Source organism: Cinclus cinclus, chromosome 4 (assembly GCF_963662255.1).
Source record: "Cinclus cinclus chromosome 4, bCinCin1.1, whole genome shotgun sequence".
NCBI lineage: Eukaryota > Metazoa > Chordata > Aves > Passeriformes > Cinclidae > Cinclus > Cinclus cinclus.
The window spans coordinates 20865565-20885360 of record NC_085049.1 but is presented as its reverse complement, the minus strand read 5'-3'; positions in this window follow the sequence as shown (position 1 = coordinate 20885360).

Below are 19796 nucleotides of genomic sequence, written 5' to 3'. Positions count from 1 at the left end.
TTGAGAAAAACTCTAGGAAGACAACACTGGATAATTTATCTGCTGAAATTAAACACTAAAAATTCTATCATGGGAATTAATTTCCATTTCCCCTCTACCATTTGCCTTAGTGGCTCTTGGGCAGAAATTCTATTTTCCTTAGGTTTTTTTTAAGTGCAAGGTTTATTATTTTATATGTTGTGGAATAGATACACTACTGCATCAGTGAAATTTGCTTTGCTTTTTCTTTTTACTGCCACCCTCTCCTCTCTTCCAACCAATCTCCAACTCCTCATTTAATGCATGGACTATTTCCCTGCAGAAATTATTTCAAAGAGAATTGTTAAAGCCAGACTACTATCCAGTAACTTGAATGAAGTAGTTTCCTACAAAGCATCTTATTTATGATTTTGAATTCCTCTAAACATATAAGGTGTCCAGAGAACTCTTATTCAAGGTGTGAGCATTTAATAGTTCCATGATACCAGCTGTGGACAATCCTAATAGTTGTTCACCAGAGTGGATTCCGGCCGCACTGGAAGGCTGTCACAGCAACTGCATCCCAATTACCTCCAAGGATTTCACCCTGCCATTGCACCCAGCTGAGTTCAGCTTGCAGGTTAGGCTTGTTCAAAGGACAGTGAAATTTAGCAATATTGTATTTTCAGTAGTGCTAGACATAACACAGAATTCTCCCTAGTGCTAAACATGATCTCAGCACTTTGATGAGGTAAGTATCACATTCTTTTCAGACATAGAAATAGGCACATAACAGGAGGTTTAGGCTGGATGTCAGGGAAAGGTTCCACCCCCTGCTTGGGCACTGCCCAGGCTCCCCAGGGAATGGTCACAGCCCCGAGGCTGCCAGAGCTCCAGGAGTGTTTGGACAACGCTCCCAGGGATGCACAGGGTGGGATTGAGGGGTATCTGTGCAGGGCCAGGAGCTGGACACAATGATCCTTGTGGGTTCTCTCTAGCTCAGGATGATTCTATGATTCTGTGATACTCAGAGGAATTAGCATACCCAGAGAGAGGGAGAAAAGATAGTCTTCAAATTCCATCTTATATTCCAAATAAAAAGCCTAAAATACATGCACATTATCAATGTATTTCTACGTACAGATACATGAAAATGCATAAAAATACATATGTGTGTGCATATCTGAAAAATACTCGCTGCAGATATTCATAACAATATCTATAAGCTCCTTCCTCAATTTTCCGTTTTCAAGGGGAGTGGATTTTGTGGCCTCCTACTGAAATACAGGGACACTAATTTTCTACATTGTCTTCCATATGTCTCTGTCACCAGCACCCAATAACTTCTGATAAGACCTCCTTCTTTTCTTTGTAGGTTTTTTTTTATTAGTAGGTCTCAATGGAAAGCAGAAGGGGAATTGGATATAGATGATGTTTACAAGCCTTTTCTAACCAAAACTGTTCTATAATTCTATGATTTTGCTGTTGCTAAAAGGGGATATGTGTGAAACCTCTCTCCCTCCACCTAGTCAGGAACAGAAGACAGACTAACTTAGTTCTAAATCCCTTGCCAAAGGCCCCATGAAAGGCCAAGAGCAAGGGCTGAATTCAGATGTCCTGGTTTTCAGTGCTGTTACCAGCCCTACCTGCCATGGTTGCTGCAGCGCACAGGAGCGACAGTTGTGATGAATATATGTTTATTGGCAAGCACCTCACAACCCTTCCTCCTTATCTCTCTCTTTAAAAGATAAGCTACTTAATATTTGCCCCTGGCTGATACCAACAAATGTGTCATGATATGCACTTGATCTGCACCCGTGTTAACCTTCTGAGCAGATGCAGGCACTTTCAGTCAGAAAACCATCACTGGTATGCTCTGTTAGTACATTTACAGTAATGAGTCAGATAAATGCTTTCTGTTTTTAAAAGGCCAGAAGCAATGCAGCAAGACAGGTTTGTCCACCCACTGCATTTTGTTCCAGCAGTTCTGGCACTGAGCTACATCTGGGATCAAATAGTCTTAGGAAGCCAACATGCCAAGCTTGAAGAGTAGGGTAATGTAAATATATAATGGCGTGGGAAAAAGTCTTTTGTTTGCTAATATTAGGTGATATAGAATATCTGTTGTTGAGGAAAAGGAACCAGAGAGTTGTTGGATTGTGTTCAACAGTGCCCAGTTGTCTTTTTTTAGTGGCTAAATTGCTTTACTCTCTGTGTGTGTGCACACATGCAAAGGGACTCAGAAAAGACTTACCGAGTCAATGCATTAATAAATTTTACTTTTCATGAAAGAAATAAAAGAAGGAGGAGTTAGGAGGAATCTAAACAACAAGTACCTGGAGATAGGTGAGAAAATATGTGCTTTGGAAATTTCAGCTGACTACCTAATCCAAACCACTCCTGGAGGACGGAGAAGGAATGAGGAAGTCAGTTTGCGGTTACAGCTTCTCTGGCTGTGATATCCAGTACATAATTATTACAGGGCTACAGTTCATCTAGCTTTTGACAAATGAACTACCAGGAGTTTTCTCTGCATGTTTTCTATTCAAGTGTGTTTAGTCATAAATACTTTGTTCTAATGGCATTTTCTTAGTCAAACAGAGCCACTCCTAAGCATTAATGTTCCTGGTATAAGCCTCTGTTCTTTTATTCAAGTTGAAGGTCTTTTTACAGAAGTTGAATATCCTGGGCTTTTTTCAGCCACACTAATTTTGGCTAATTACACCCCTAGCATGCTACATCTCCAAACCCTTTGCAAGAGTTCATATAGTCTCTGCTGAAAAGTTTCCATGAAATAGAAATTATCCCTGAGATACCCAATAGAGTCATAAAGTTAATTTAGCAAAGGAAAAAAATGTAGCAAATGGACACAGCCATCAGGTCAGAACACCAAATTGCTTTGTTCCAAGCTTTATTCATGACCTTATTCAAATTCAACTTCTCTAGTCTTCAGGATCATAAGCCAGAAACTCCTGGATTTGTAATGCTCCCATTAACTTATCCAGAGGTATCCCTGTTTTAGAGGTATCTGTAGATACTAACTTTCAGTCCCAAAGACCTGGAAGAGGAAGCAATGAGCCATTAACAATCGCTGGTGATGCCACTTCATGCTTTGGCTGTATTTGTAAACTTAATATTAAAATGAAAAGGTAAACGTGAAAAATGTTGATTTTTAATCAGTGCACATTTTTCAAATCATATTACTTATTAAAGCGAGAGATAGAACTCTTTTTGATTCTTTGCAATTTTACAAGCAGATAATAAGAGTTCATACACCCTTTTGGGGATGTTTTCCTGAAGTGCAAGTTAAGATTTAGTGAGCTGAATGCCCTCTGCTAGTATTTGAACCATTTTTGTAGTTTTTGTTTCTGTATTAGGAAGTCATATATACATAAAACACATTTAGTGAAAGTACCAGCACTGTCAGTTTTTGTTTTAGGTAATTCCTGAGACTCTCTCCCCATCCTTAACTACTCACCAGCAAAGAGAATAAATAAACAAAAACATTTTTTTTTAAAACCCCGCTAAATGAATGGTATCCCAAAGACCTGCCTTTGCTTTCCTCTAAAAACAGTACCCTCAGTTTTCTGTTTAAAGCCTTCTGCATTCAAGAACTGCCCCTTTTCCCTAGGTGGGTTCGCTTGAGCTTCTTTTTCCACTTCAGCTTTTTATTTGGCTACACTCCCTCACTACCTGGTACCTGTTCAAATGTCTCTACTCAAGCTGAGACAGATCCAAAAGGCACTTGCAGAGGGTGTTGGCCACTGTCCTGAAAGCCTTTCTGCTGGCACTTCAAAGCAGCGAAGTGTTTGCCTGCTCCCTATCACAAAGTGTCTCCAGCTGAAAGGAGGGAGCTGAGCTTCCCCTTCCACTCTGGATGACTGCAAGGTAAGACACATCAGCTTAGGGAGCAATAAATCAAATCAGGCTCAGGCTCCTGACCTGAAACCTGTCCAAGATGAAGGTTTCCACCAAATTCGGCTCTGACTTTACACCAAGCAAAGACAGAGTAGAGAATGCTATGAACTAAACAAGGATGTTTTCTACCTCTGGTGAGCCTCTCAAACTTTGCAAAAAAAAGTTACTTTGTGACAAAAGACAGGTCAATCAAGATCAAAATAGAGTTGTGATGCATCTCTCAAATTCAATATAAAAACAGAAGACTAGGGAGTGAGGACATTTTTTAAGGCAGGCTTCCTCAGTGTCCTAATTTTTGCATTATTTTAATTTTATATTTTAATATATTTAATCTAAAAGCTTGAAAAAAGGAGGAACAAGATACAGAAAGATTTCCAAATACCAAAATGAAATTAGTTGGCTGGCCCAACCAGACTCTATCTTAAATCAAGGCAACTAAAAATTTTTGTGCTTCCTTGGAAAGACAACAATTTTCAGGATTCTTTTGTGTGTGTGTGTATTTGTGATGGGGAAATAATTGTATTCCTAGTTAAGAAGCATGTTAGCTTTTTGAACATTTCTGTTCCAATGCAGCTGATAAGCCCTTATTTCCTCCTACTTTTTAAAAAACCCTGACTGGATGACAGTGTGGAGTTTCATATTTCAGTTCCAAAAGAAGACAGTACTGTATTTACTGTATTTTTCCTCTGTCTAAGGTTTCTCAGATATATTCTGTTACTGTTATTCTTCCAAATTCAGACATGCAAATCAGAAAATACTGGAGTATACCACCATCCTCATCTTAGAGAAATATATGAAGCCAAAAGCTGTTAAGAATACTTTTTAAAGATATTAAGATATAGAGAAAAAAAGCCCAAAATACAGAAAACAAAATTTAAATAGCCAAAGCCTACCATTAAAACAAAGCCAGGCTATCATATTTTGTCATAATTTTAAAATAAATACAGCTGATTGAACAGGAGCTTACTGGCCTGACCTGAGATGTCATTTGTGAAATATTGCCCAGTGACTGGATAGTTTCCCCTTTCCTTCATTCGGCAAGCCCTGGTAAAACTCAGTCCTGAGGTCACTTATAGCAGAGGACGTGTTGGAGAGATCAAAGCAAATATGGAGATCAAGGAGCACACAGTAGGTGCAGCAAGGCACAGACTTAGCAGGGGTTTATAACCTCACCACGGCTATTTGTGGAACACAGGAATACTCATACCAAAGCCATACCACAGGCACTCTATGGCTGGAACTATTTTCAGTAATTTTCCATATTTCCAAATGGAAGATGTTTGGCTTCTGTGTACTTCTTGGTTAATGACTACTTCTGCATCCTCTGGGGGAGAAGAGGGCAGAAGGCAAGACTTTGAGAGCTACAGGCAAAGTGCTGGGAAGCTTGGTGTGGTTGTTTCTGCTTCTCATAGCACCAGCTCAGGAGAGCACTTGGAGGTCAGTGATGGAGAAGTTATTTACGACAGGGAGGGAGAGGATGCAGTCAGTGTCCCAGCAGAGGCTCCCAAGGGACACTGCAGCCCTGTCATAACTCTAACAACCCTTGACTGAATTATTTAGCCTTATTATTTGGCTCGTATTTGTTCTCTTGATGCTTTCCCCAAAGCCAAGTGTCTTTCTTTTCCAGACCAGCAACCAAACAGTAAAATAAACATGCTGCCTGTGGCTACACAGCTTCAGCACAGTTTGAGGAGTCACTCTGAGTGTGGATGAGGCAAACAAACAACTCTTGCCCAGATGACAAAGCAAATATTCCATTCGTGCCATTTTGGCCGTGGCTTCTGTCAGGAAATCAAAGGCACAGGGGATCCCATCTGCTCAGGGGAATGGCTGGGTTTGCTGCCCTTGGGAGCTGCCCTGGCACCAGCAAAGAGCCTTGGTGTGGAAGCAGGAACCAGAGGTGTACTCTCAGCCTGCAGCACACCTCGATGCTTTGCCTGCAGCTCGCACTGAGGAGACTGAGTTCGCATACTCAGGGCATGAATAAAGGCGAAATTTCCCAAACTATTTTAATGTAAATAGAGGGGCGTCCACAGCCAACCAGCACGCCAGTTCAACTGGGACGACTGCCAAGGAACACATTTAATGCAATGTATTTCATTTACTCCTTAACAATGGGTAAATGGCACTCTCTTGCTGTTTCAGGGGTGTACCCACTGCTGTCTACGTGTCTGCCCACAGGTGTTGTGCCCCATGAACACTCAGGCTCTGTTAACATAAATCTGTTCGCTGGCCTTTGCTTCCCTCTTCCAGCCTGGTGGCTGAAGCCTATGGCAAGTCCCAAGCCAAACAAGTGCAAACACTGCTTGCAGAGGAGCAGGCAGCAATGAGAGCTCGCTGAGGTAGGTGCAGAGCTCCAGTTGTGCTGGCCCATAGCCAAGGAGCTGCACGAGGGAGCTCTGCTTTCCCAGCCATGCAGAAGGAGGGAGGAGGAATTCCCTTGTGCCTCCCAGTGTGCTGATACTGACAGAGCTGCGGCTTCATCCTTGTGTTTCCAGCTGCCAGTGGACATTCACATGCCCCTTCTTAAAATTTGCCTTCTCTGCAACCGCTCTTGCAACCCCGTTAAACATTTCTAGTAGCCCCATTTTTCTCCAACCACTATCTGTGACTAGCAAATAATTTATTTATTATATTATTTGAACAAATACCATCAGCTCTATGTTGGTTTTGTGAAAAAAGTAATGAAAATTCATGGCTAAATCTAAAACAGAGAAAATATTTTGCTGTTATGTAACAAAAGGTGGAAAAAAGAAAATAAAATTTAAAATATCAAACTAAGATTTTTTTTCTCTTTACAAGCTTAAAAATAGGGCACGCACAGAAGCATTTTGCTGAATCATAACCTAAATGTTTTTTACCTTCTGGGACAAAACCCCCAGTACAGTAATGATGATGGGTAGAAGAACAATCTGCTAATTCTGCAAGTTTTTCTTTCCAGGATTTTATTCCATTATTGAGTGTATACATTATGAAAGGAAATAGATTCAGCTCATGCAGTTTTTCCTTTGGACATAGACATGGGAAAAAATAATAATCACATGAGCACATGCAGTGCTCACAAAACTTTCAGCTTTCTGTTTGCTCTTCTACTGCTGTGAAACAACTATAAGTGCATCCCATATATTAGCATACAAATAGTGTATATAATTCAGTGTAAACTGAATTGTTTATAAACATCAAACATTATTTATGGCACTCACACACGTTACCATGGAAACAAAGTAATTGCTGTACCATTAGGACCCAATTTCTCTGTGCAGCGAGAGAGAATGGCAATTTATCTCCATCTGGGTGGTTTCACATAGATCTCTGCTCCAAAGCATCTTTTGGATGTGGAACTAGTTTTGATTAAAGAAGAAAAGATTAGATCAATATAAGAGTGAGATGAATTGAAACAGAAGTGCACATGTGAAAACACTGCAATTATTGCACAGGAGTGATGTGAACTATTCAGTGATGGGAATTCAAAGGCAAACTGAGGAATTTCAAGCCCAGACAAAGGTCACTGTAGGCCAGTGTTTCCCATCCCACCATTGCCAATGGTCAGTGGCTGCTGCCATCTGTTTGCTGCTCAGCAGCCTCAATGAAGCAGCAGTATTGATTGCAAATCCAAAAGGTAGAAAATTAGCAAGAAAAGACATTCTTGTTTGTAATCCTTCTAGTAAGGTCAAGGGTTGAATGGACCAGAGAAATGTTTTTACTCTTTAGTAAGAGAATGGAGTATGTGCAGTGTCAATATTTAAAGGTAAACAGAGCTTTATCAGACAACTATAGGGACAGAGTTTGTAAAGGACAGATATGTCTGAACATAGAGGGAGACATCAACTGGGATTTTCGTTAACATGAGTAAGAATATAAGGCATTAAGAGCACAGCTGTCCTTCTTGCACTTCAAATGGAGGCTTTAATGCAAAAAATCTGGTTTTGGACTTAATAGCGTTAATTGCAAGATTATCACACCTTGGCAATAACAGCTTCCAACTTGGTCTTTGCTGCCCAACAAGAGCCCCTTAAGAGAGTTAAGAAAAAACAGGTGGCAATTCATCACAGCATCATACCAGACTGCATCAAACCATGGCTTGAACTGATCATGGATGTTTTACATAAGAAAATATAGTAAAATTCTCAGCTGAAATTTGTTCCCTTTAACCAAGACTTATGAAGATGAGCAGATAGGACACTTGTACTTTTGAGGAAAGGTTCACATTGAGGCTAATTTTGCAATATCTCTGCAGGCATAACTCTTAGAAATGGTAAGTCAGAATCACAAGGTTACTCCAAAAAGACTGCAAGTCTCATTGCTCCATGAATTGAGCTTATTCCCCCAGATAGATCTCCTATGAAGTGTCCTGCATTTTGTCTCATCAAAAAGTGCTTGTATATTCAGAATGGAAGATTCCTTTGTGTAATCTGTGCTAGTAACAGTAAAACCAGAATGGCTTCTATATTTCTGTCAGAGATTTTTCTCTAATGGGGAAAAAAAAGTCTTCTTCCTCCTTGCAGATCTAAATGCTGCAAAGTACTTCAGGAGGCTTTAGGATAAAAACCGGCTGGAGTAAACACAGGGTATAATTATCATCATCGGCCTTCTCTGTGAATCCATACATTTTATATTCCATTTAAAACAGAAGAAAACCCTCGATGGGATGTCTTCCAGTGAACCAATTTAGCTAATGAGAGTGAATATCAATGACTGCTTCTAATCAGAATGGTATTAGCATAAATTTTACTTAATGAGGACATACTTGCCTGGTGCAAGGAGCAAAATGCTATTGAGATAGATTGTAAAATGCAATGGATGGGTAAGCCTCATCTGGAAAAAAACCCAGCAGATCAAGTAAACAGAACTGTATATGTGGTTCCTGCTAAACTAGATTTTTTTTTTTTTTTTGCAACCCAGGATTTTAACCCCACTTGAGGCTTTTCAAGCTTCTCCATTATAATAGAATGCTATCAAGTCTTTAAATGTGATGAATTAAACACCCTGGGGAACAGCTTGACAAGAGATTCCATTGAACTCTTTTAACCTCATGTGGGTAGGTAGATCACTGAGGGAACTTGCTTTTTCCAATTTAAAGCATGCAATACATGTATTCTGCTGCACAACAAAAGTGTTTTTCCCCTTTGTGCATTGTGTGAGGCTCTTTGGTGAAAAATCCTTACTACTCCTCTCAGCTTCAAAAGCAGCAATGGTACATTGCCCTCTGTCTGCCTGTGAGCTATCTTGGGTGCAAAATTTCCTTTGGCCACTATTGTCTTGAAGGAGTTAAGTCCCAGCAGCATCCTAGAGCTGTTCAGCACGCTGCATTTCTTCCTCTTTACACAGAATCCCTATTAGACAGTCTGAGGAGGCTCCATGAACAATATGAAAGATTTTTGTCTACAGTAACACAAAGGGGTTAGAGTTCAATACTCTTACAAAATATTTATTCTTATGAAATGCTATTTGTAGTGTCATTCTTGTATATACCTGCTTTGAAATCCCTAACCTTAGATTCTTCTATGTAAAGGAATATAGGGCACAAGTGTTCTTACCTTTGATATACTATAGGATCTAACAATATTTAACTGGTGAAGTCATTTTTGTTTCCAAACCTGTGTCTCAAATATGCTTGGGAACGTGGAAACTCACAATGCCCTTATTCATGACATCAAAATCAGTTCCATGGTAACACATTGTGATGACAAAATACACAGATTGCAAGGTCACAAGTCACACTTAAGAACAGGCAGGGGAGAAATTGTTAGTTTAATGAATAACATTAGCCAGTTCCAATAGGAATAAAAATAAAGAAAAATATAAAGTGCCTAAAGTAAACACCCTTAAATGCACTTCAGAACCATTTCATCTTAAGTAGTTCTTCAAAGGCAGAAGGCTTCCACAGCATTCACCTCTGCAGTACGAGAAGCCAATGTTAAGAAGAAAAGAGGTGCTGTACATTAATGATGGCTCTATCAGTGCTTTTACATGCACAGAGAGAATCAGCAACTGCAGGGAAGAAATGTTGGAAGAAAAAGAGTCATGTTAATTCCAGGCTAAATCCCCGAAAGCAACTAATGATTCCTGTGCTCAGCAAGGACTGGATTTTTGCACCCAGTGAGAAGCCACTTCTGAAACTTGCATTTACTTGTCCTTGTTCTACAGACAAGTATTTGGAATATTTAAGCCACAGAACTCGACAATGACAACTGCAGTATGACACCTTCTTCTGAATTCGAAGTGATTCTTTCACTGCTTGTTTTCTGAACACTGCATCACAGGAAAGCAATCCAAGTTTGTGTGGTTTTAACGTCCAAAGTCCACCTCTGACATTGAAGTCCTTTTGCTGCAAGGACCCCACTCTCTGTATGTATGAGAAATTCCTGTAACCAGCTCATCGCCTAAAGGCAGCAAAAGAGAGAAAGGAAAAACACAAAAGAGGAAATGACCAGCCCAGTAGCCAAACAAATGGAGGGACCTCTAAGTCCTTGACACAGCCATCAGATTTGCTTGTGATTTCCCAGGCAATGAAAGGAAAAATTTGGAGTTCTTCAAGCAAATGAACCAGAAAAATCTGTGGTTAAGGAAATGTTCTTGCGTATGGCATGTCTTAGTCATTAGGTGGTTGGTCCATGAAGTCACTGCACAAAAAGTAACAAGAACACATTTGAATGGGTTTTCCCTCCTGACTCTTACATCTAAACCTTCTTTGAAATCACAGCTCAAATATGTCACATGCAATCTATTTGACGTGACTGTGTCATAAAATTGGCACTGTATGTTCTGTGCTTACCACAGTCTGAAAGGTCAACAGAGAGGATAGATTTCCTTTAGCCTCTTGTTCAAATAGCATCTTATTTTTATTAGAAAAGATGGTTTTGTTTTCTTTACCATATCATGGCAGACAGCCCTATCCCAATACATCCTTACATAAACAGCAACTGAAGAGCCAAAAAAACAAATTGCAACTTAAACTCTATAAAGACAACCATGACAGATTATCCTTCTTTCCATAGATCAGAGCAAAGGATTTGAAAGGTAGGAGCATTTCTAGATCAGAGAGCAGCTTTGATTTTATTTAAAATATGCAAAATCACTGGATTATTCAAAAACAATGAAGCATGCTTTGGTAAGGCATTAACATTTTAAACATATTCTTGTACTCTGGCAGTGAAGGGAATGGCAAAATTCCCTCTAGATTAGATAAAACAGCTTGACAGTTGCATACATACTTAACCACAGGTGGGGGGTTCTTCTTAATTTGGTGTCTATCATGTGATGCTTCATAAGCAAAGAATAGCAGGCCATGCTGCTTTATTCAATTGGGTTATGCTTTTACTCTTTCTTCCTGCATGTGAAAAGCATAACAGAGAGCTAGCAGAGCAGAAGTAAGATGTGTTTTGTTAGTTGTCTGAAGCCCTGGGGCCCGGAACCGGATAAGTCCTGATATTATACCCTGGATTGAGCAGAATAAATCCATTTTGTTTCCTCCAAACATTTAGCCATTAAAAAAATATGAGATAGAAAAACAGACTTTGCTGTCTGCATGCCTTCTTGTAAAGCTTGTATTGTGGAAATGTCAGAATCATTAGGTCATTGGCATATATTTTGCAAGCTAATGCTTCTACTTTAATTCTCACTGGGGACTGCATGTCTGCTTTTCAAATAAAACCCAGACTGAAGAAGGTGAAGAGAGCTTAAAATGATGCTGGTAATGCTCTATGATGGCTGATAACACGTCAGGATATGAATAATTAGGAAATATCAGCCAAGGCTGATACAACTACAGCTATTAAAGTACCAAACCCCACAAAAGTAATTGGTAAGTGTTCAAATTGTCTCATAAATATTTGTGGCTCCTTTTAAATGCACAGAGAAGCACATGTGTGAATAAAGTTTTAAAATAAATGCAGCACAAGAAATTAATTTAATATGTGAAATCATGCACATAATAGAAGCACAGCGGGTTTTACTTCAGGGGAGACAAGTCGATGAATTTGCTCCTGAATCACCCAAGACAGATGCAGAACAAGTGGTCACAGAAACACAAGCCTCATTCCAAAAAGAGCTGTTTGTCTCTCAAAACAATATTACTGATAAAATTTGGCATGAGTTGAAGAAAGAGGTTAATAATAGTAGACATAATAACACAAGTACAAACACTCTCAACTCACAACTGGATAAAAGTCTTCAACTGCAGCTGTTACTCTTCTGCCTGAGTGCTCACTGCCCAGACCAGCTTTTCAGCCCTTTGCAGACACACACTCACACTTCATTCTGTGACTGAGCACCAGAGCATCTCTGCTGGGGAGAAAGGACAGATTCCTCCACTTGAAGTCCTTCTATGCAGAAGCAGACACAGCTCCCCTGTGCACTCCTGCAGCCCTGCCAAAGACTCATGGCAGAGAACAGGACAGGTTTGGCACCTCCAGGTTTTCCATCTTGAGCTTGGGGCTCTACTGAACTCAAAATAGCTGCTCAAACCCCAGCCAAAACCACAGGGTGCTGCCTCAATTTTATAGCATGTCCAGTTTAAACTGTTCGAAACCACAAGTTTAGTGAGATTTTGATACCAGTTTATAAATCACTCCAGATTTATCTGAAAGAAGAATTCAGAATCAGCAGACAAGTCAGTGGACTTGAACAAAACTTCAAACAGCCTTTGTTCTGAATTTTCAAACAAATCCTCAAACTAAACAAGTCTCATTCTCTGTCTTGCATAGCCCAAAGTAGTTGCTGATTTATGTGTCCATTTGTGTGTTTCTGATGCATATTTCCTGCTTGCATGCTCCATAATAATCCTCCAGGATATATCCCAACTGACTTTCACAGGAACTTCATGTACTGTGGCATACTGACTTAGAGTTACTTTACTCCAAAACACAGGAAAATCAGCTGTGAGCACTGTAAAGTGCTATTTCACCTGGTGTTTTTCAGTGTTTTAGTTTAACTTATGATATTTTAATAACCCAAAACTTTACTGTAAACTGAAGAATGGAAAGACAAGACCCAAAAAGATGGTGATCATATGAGTAAGCATAATTCCATAGTCATTAGAACAGGTATATATTGTAAAACCTGAACCCTGCTCTGAGTTTTACTGATCCTCTCCTTCAACCTGCTCTCCTTTGTATTTATTTGACTTAAAGTCAGTCTGACTCTAGCAACCTATGCAAAACCCATTCTGTTTCTCTGTCATTCCTATGCGACTGCATGGCTTTTGCATTATCCTATATGAATAAAAGTTGAGTTTACAGGCTCCTGGCTTTTAGATGAGGCCTCCTCTTTTCTCCACTGCAAAAGTGCTTGAGATGAACAGTAAATAACTTGTTAGAAATGCTAAATTGAGTTTTACTCAATTCTTCTTATGATTAATTTTTGTCCTTCAGCAAAGCATATAGGGAAAAGATGAATTCCCAAAAGCTTGAATACTGAAATAAAATATTTTTCAGAATGTATGCCCAAAAACCATTAAAAATGTAATCTATGCACTGTGAATAATCCTGCTAAAACAGTGATGTCTGACAAAGAGCAGAATATCCTCTCAAGCATTAGCAGCTTCAGTGAATGATTGTAGACTTTTCAGAGAGGAAGACAGTTCATGGAAAAATCTGGAGAATTAACAGTTTCTTTGAAAAAATGTGGAAGGAAAGTTAGTTCAAAAAAAATTTCTGAAAAATGAGTACGTATTTTCAGAAATGGTTTAGGATATAGATTTGCTCAGATTATTAGCTCAGCAGTACATTTATTTAATCTTAGCTGCTACACAGAAAGAGTTTGCCAAGTACTGGCCTCAGGTATTTTCCTTTCCAGATCAAGCACAAGGGCAACTGGAACATGATTAAAAAGAAGCCCATGTTATTGCTCCTGTGAGCATGATGGCAAGGTTTTTTGTGGCTTAGGGCAAAAGAGGACACATGCTGCAAAAGTACTGCCCATCCAAAAGGCATGGAGCATTTAATTTCATCCTGGCCTTAGATGTTTACTGACTTTGTGGTGAGTCTTCTCTGCCTCGGTTTCTCACTCATTCCCTCTTTTCACAGTTAGCTTATTCTAGAAAAGACAATCTATGGCTTATAAGTAGCAATGCAAGATTCTCACTGGAGTGGTGACTGAGCATCATCTGGTCCCATAAGTTTGGAGGCAGTCTCTAGAACCTGAGGAGAAGATAAAGGGATGAGTGCAGGGCTCATGTCAATCACAGCACTGCTCCACTACATCTGTTACACAACTGAAAGAGGGTCAAGCAACATTTTCCTCTTCGTGAAGACAGTGAGTGGGGAGAAGGCAAAAGTGGCTATTATTACACAGAAATAGGTCAGAAACACTAAATTTATTGAGGAGAAGAGCAAACTAGTTGCCATTCTAAATTACAGAAATCACAATGCTGCAGTTTTAGGAAAAATCAAGCTATGGGGATAGAAATTTCCTAGGAGAGACAAAAAGATGGAAAGACCTCTGATGTATTTGGCAAAATTTTTTTGACTGTGACTGATTAAAGCTGCAATTGGATTTTGATTTAGCTCTGTGGATCACAGAACCAAAACTTCAGCCATGGCTTTAGCCAAATACCAAGACAAAAAGCAAGAGATTGTGCATGCCAATACTATGAGAAATAAAATAGAAGAAAATGTTGTGGAACTCTTTTCACATATAGCAACATGTTTTTATAGGTTAGACTTGGGTGCATAAGTTATTCTCACACCCGAGAGTGTGTACAGGATACTAGTCAGCTGAAGTTACCAAACTCATTTTGAAAAGGAAACATATTTATAGGGAAAGCATTGATAAAATCTTTCTTTGATGACACTAGGGTAAAATCAAATCATACCATGTGGATGTGAACTTCATGTGAAAGTATAACAAAATCTAGAAGAAATAACATTTATAATTGTTTTCTTTTAAAACATTTTCAGGAAAAGGAGTGTTTACTCAAGGGGTGAAAATGCCAGATATTAGGTTGTTAAGAAAGTGAATACAGTAGGAAGACAGAAGCCATTAAAAGCTCAAAAATATATTCTCAGATGTTTTTAATGGCATAGAAAAGCTATCAACAGAACACAAAATAAAGTTAACAGGATTCAAATTCCCTGCTATATGTGTGCCAACACATACTTAGAAGCATACTTAGATGAAAACTTAAGGAAGAAATTAGACTTCTTGCTCTAAATCCAGAAGAGAGTACTGATGCACTTTTAGAATTGGTCTTTTGTCTACCAGCTACAGAAGAGGAAGAAGAAACTTTTTACCCACGCCTTGAACTTAAAAGACAGAGGGAGAGGGACTTTTTACAAGAGCATGGAGTGACAGAAAAAGGGGCATGGCTTCACACTGAAAGAGAGTAGATTTGGATTGGATATCAGGAAGAAACTGTTCCCTGTGAGGGTGGTGAGGCCCTGGCACAGGTTGCCCAGAGAAGCTGTGGCTGCCCCATCCCTGGAAGTGTTCAAGGCCAGGTTGGATGGGGCTTGGAGCAACCTGGGAGGTGCCCTGTCCATGACAGGGGCTTGGATGAGAAGAACTTTAATGTCCTTTCCAACACAAACCATTCTGTGATTTTATGCTCTACCTACCTCCTAAGGGGCCAAGCCAATGCCTGTACAGATCTCCACATAACTACCAGGAAGAATGTTTCCTAATAAATGCATTTTCCCCCTCTTCCTCTCAAGTCACCCTAATTAGTTCAATGGGGTGGTGGAAAATTTCTTTAGAAATAAAATTATAGTCTGTTAATTATAGAAATTTTAACTTAGACCCTGTAAACACAGTGCTGGTGATGGTATTTTGCTGTGAGTATAAACAATAGAACGGTATCAGGGACAGGGAGTTGGTGCTGCGAGCTTGGAACATAACAGACAATAATGTAAAGGAAGGAGTGAATAATTAACTTCTATAGGAAAACCAGGACTGATCTAGGGGCCCTTCTAGGCCTTGGGGGATTAGAGATGGCTATCAGTATTTCTTTACTTACAGAGAAGGAAAGTACACATGAATGATAAATTTGGGTGGAAAAAAAAAATCTATCCAATTTGACTGCCGTAACTGTTGATCTAAATAACATTAATCTGCAAAGGATGTGTATGAAACACATTAATCATAATAATTAGCTTAGGAACAGCTTATGAAGAAGACACCCTTTCTTTGATTTTCTGGTGGTAATTGCTATACAGAATCATCACCTGAACCCACTATGTGAGGTTTTGGCACCTACAGAAATCATCAGGGTCTGTAGGTAATGCCACAGGACACCTAACAGAGGGTGAATGCCAGCAAATAAGAACAGGAAAATTAAAAGCTTCCAGAGCTTATGCATGCACAACCCTCCAGCTCCTCATTTGCCAAAGCAGGCTGTAAACCACTTATGCCAGTGGTGGAGGAAAGAGTTTCACAAACAGAAAAAGTTATTTCAATTGCAGATGGATGATTTACAGCCAGAATGTAAACCTTGAAAATACATTGTGTCAGCAGACATTGACTCACATCAGAGAAAACTCTGTCTGAGTTTTCAGTAAAAGAGAGGTAGTACAAACACTAGGCTGATGTTGTTCATGTAAATAGGTTCAAGAAAGTTTTCTCAGTCTCAGACAGGATGCAATAGGTCACTGCAAGAGACAGTAATGCAAAAATGAGACTTTACAAAAGGTAATGCCAGTGATTAAGGCTGGCTGACTTCTGAGTGTAAACCTACTCTTTTAACAACTTTGAAGGAGAAATTGATGTGGCAGACAGCACTTCACTCAGAGATTCTAGGCCATTGGTGTGTAATACTGCAATGTAGGAAATACAAAAGTGAGTACATCCAAGGTCTGCAAGGTCACTCCACCAGGAGCGGAGGAGACTGGTTTAAAATCATATGATACTTGATTCCAAATCAGTGCAGATTCAAGGGAGAATGAAGTCCTAACAATACAATAGCAAATGTCAAAAATAGGAATATTCAGAGACTAGAGGGGTGGGGGATAAACTGTAATTTAAAAAAAAAAGACCTATAGGCCACATTTGATGTATATAGGTGTGTGTACGTAGATGAATAACTATTCATAACTATTTTGGTTGGCAGGAGAAGCAGATGAAGACTCAAGATGTGCCAGAGGAAGTTTAGGTTGAATATCAGGAAGATTTTCTACACCAAAAGGCATGTTAATCATCAGAAGAGGCTGCCCCTGGGGGTGGTAGAGCCCCCACCCCTGGAGGTGGCCAAGAAATGCCTGGATGTGGCACACTCAGTGCTCTGGTCTGGGTGACAAGGTGGGGCTTGGGCACAGGTTGGACCCAAAGGTCCTGGTCTTTCCCAAACTTAAAAATTGTGTGATTATATGGTTATTCCTAATTTCCAGAAATATGATCATTAGGGTACTCAACCATGAAATTTGTGACCACACACACAAAATATCTGTTTGCATAGAAGCTACTTGCCTTGGAGAACCAAAGATGGTGTTAATGCATTTTTGTAAATTTGTATACATACATTGAAACAAACTGATACAGAAGACATACTGTGACAGTATATCACCACTGAAAGTCTTTTTATGCACACAATAGCACACTGAAGATATTTGACAGCAAATACAGTTATATGTTTACAAATCTCTTGTGTCCTGTAAAACAAGTTCATTATTTTCTCTGAGATTACTAAGAAAGTCCACATAAATAGTGCCCACCTTAAAGCTGCACAAAAGAGGGAAAGCAGACATCCTGAGACTCCAAGATCAGAATCAGAGCAGATTAGAAATAGAGAGGGCATTAGCCAACATCAGTCAGAGAACTGAACAAAACATTGAGGAGAGCTGCAACCAAAGGAGCACCAGCTCAGAGCCCAGTGGATGGCTATGAAGAATTTGCTGCTGTCCACCTCTTCATGGAGAAATTAAAGTCCTCAGTGAGGTCCAAGACCTTATTTTAGTTTACACCTACCAACGTTAGCAGTCTGACTTTGCTCTGGGAGCCATCTCCTTTTCTCCCAAACTCTTCTCTTGAGCTGTTGTTAGCTTACTTTGGAAACGCCAAGTGATTTTTTTGGCCACCAGCTAAAGACACAAGATGAGCCTCACAGAACTTAGAGTTCAGGTAGACAACCATAATGACAGTGGATGGGAAAAGGGAAGCAACAGAAGCTGAATGTCAAGAGGCAGGCAGAGAGAAAGGAAATCTAAATCTTTTCACTATAAGTTTTCATTTCCATCTCCACCAGCATCTTTTTCAAGGCAGTTTAAAGAAACGGGTCATCTTCTGGGCAAACTGAGTTCTGCAAAAGAGAGGACAAGAGTCAGGCAGTACTGTAGTGTATATAATAATTTGCTTCACAGGAATTTTCCCCAAGACTACGGGGTGCAGCCATTCTGCAAAGTCTGTTCCTGCTCAGCTGCATTACTCACCCAGAGTTGATCAATGTTAGCAGTTCAAGATCCCTGAAGTAACTTTCTAGACTTGCAAGATTTATTACAGCCGTTTTGTCTTGATCCCTCCCTAGATTTCTCCCCTATTTTGTGTATTTAGACCTCAATGGAGGAAAATAATTTAGAAATGCACTTAAAGAGGCGATTAATGCCTAAAGACATCAATAGCAGGTAAGCACATAATTACTTACGTCTAAAATAAAGATGAGATTTGTATACTTTAAGTGCATTCCTAGAAGGATTTCTTAAGGGAGATATTTTTCATCTTGTTCTGCTTGCCTGCAAAGTGCCTAGCACAAATATTTTGTAAAAAACAAAATACAAAACAAAACAAAACAAAACAAAAAAGTAGAAAGGTTTCCTTGCAATGATGTTTAAAAGAGAAACAAGATTTTGATTTGCTTGGAACATAGTGTGTTTTAACACACATCGATTTCTTCAAACATTTGAAGAATCTGTATGAGGGTATTTTCAAGCTGGTGCAATTTGTCTTTTGATTTTTCAAGAATAACATCTATGCCTGCACTTTTGATTCAGCCACATTAAATAAGGAAGTTTTCTTCCCTTTTTTGCAAGGCCTGTTTGATGCTGTCTCTTGATCCTGAATTAGTTGTTGACTCATATCAAATGCAAATCAAGTCCTTTTACACTATGAATCATCGCTGCTCTTGGTTAAGGGGTAAGAAGAGATGGGAAGGGAAACAGAGCATTTCTGGACAATACTGCTGATTGAGGGCTGGAATGACTCATACTTAGGAGGTCTGCTGCGTTTTCAAGTCAACAACTGAGGAGATTAAGAATCGGCTTCTAACAGGGCTTTTAAAAAGAGAAGAAAACAGGAACTGGGATAAGGTACAAAGTAATGCACACAGCCACATCCTGAAGCCCTCACTGATGCAAAATTCCCAATGATATTACCTTTATGGTATCCAAGCACTAAACTTAGAGTTCATGGTTTAAGACTGGCCCTCCGTTAGCTGGGAGTTCCAAAAGCACCCGAAGTCCAGTCAGTAGAGTTTTAAAGTAATTATCTCTTGGTCAGATTTTGTAACAAATAGAAATCCATAGTATGTAAACTTCCTCAAAAAACACAGTTTCCTCCTCATCTACACAGCATTGTTATGAAAACTGTTGGCATATCTCTGGTAATGATAGAAGGAAGAAGATATGGACGGCAACATTTCCATTTGCTGAAAATTAGGTGGGGAAGACAACTATCAAGGAAGTATCAAATAAATTTTTGTATCCCATCTAATTTTACTGCATATGAAAACTTAATATGGAATTAGAAAAATACCTGTCCATGAAGCAAAGCATCTCTTTGCTGGTGAGCAAGAGATAGAAATAGCATATTACAAAATCAGTAAAGTCAGAAGTGTACCCACTTTGCTATTTACCACTGACAGAAAACATTTTTTCACAGAGGTGAAGAATACATTTTTTTTCAGTTCAAAATTTCAAAGAGGTTTTTTGACTATTCCCTTTTAGATTGTCTGGGGGAGGAAGGTGTTTGATTTTTTAATCAAAGGATGTTCCATGAAT